Source organism: Theobroma umbraticum, unplaced genomic scaffold (assembly GCF_002168275.2).
Source record: "Theobroma umbraticum cultivar Fairchild unplaced genomic scaffold, ASM216827v3 scaffold_81.0, whole genome shotgun sequence".
In the NCBI taxonomy this organism is placed as follows: domain Eukaryota; kingdom Viridiplantae; phylum Streptophyta; class Magnoliopsida; order Malvales; family Malvaceae; genus Theobroma; species Theobroma umbraticum.
The window spans coordinates 1,258,292-1,258,877 of record NW_018397268.1 but is presented as its reverse complement, the minus strand read 5'-3'; the positions used below and the strand labels follow the sequence as shown (position 1 = coordinate 1,258,877).

At 37.0% G+C, this 586-nt stretch overlaps 1 pseudogene; it reads left to right on the top strand.

Annotated features, from left to right (window-relative positions):
• The window catches only part of LOC110425466 (disease resistance RPP8-like protein 3), a 7,364-nt pseudogene that overhangs the window by 5,883 nt on the left and 895 nt on the right, over positions 1-586 (top strand).

Sequence of the window (586 nt, the reverse complement as noted above, 5' to 3'; positions counted from 1 at the left end):
CCTACACATCTTCATTTTGCAGCTGGAAAACGTATGCTGAAGTATTTGAAAGACACTTTAGACTTTGGAATCTGTTATACCAGAAATCTAAATTTTCTCTTACTGCTTACTCTGATAGTGATTGGGTAGGAAATAGAGATGATTCCAAGAGCACTTCAGGCTATGTTTTTACTCTTGGGAATGGAGCTTTTTGCTGGAGCTCACAGAAACAGTTCATTGTTACTCAATTTACAACTGAAGCAAAGTATATATCAGCTGCTGCAACTTCCAACCAAGCTATTTGGTTGAGAAAAATGCTCACTGATATGCATTTTTCTCAAAAATTTCCTACTGCATTATTGGTTGACAACAAATCATCTATTGCTATCACCAAGAATCCTGTTTTTCATGGCAAAATCAAGCATATTCAAGTAAAGTTTCATGCCATTAGAGATGTTGAGAGGTGAGGTGAAATTAATGTTCAGTATTGCTGTTCAGATCTGCAGATAGCCGATATCATGACTAAGGCATTAGGACAACCAAGATTTGAGTGCTTGAGAAGCAAAATGAATGTGCAAGATGCAAGTATTATGGAGGAGTGTTGAGG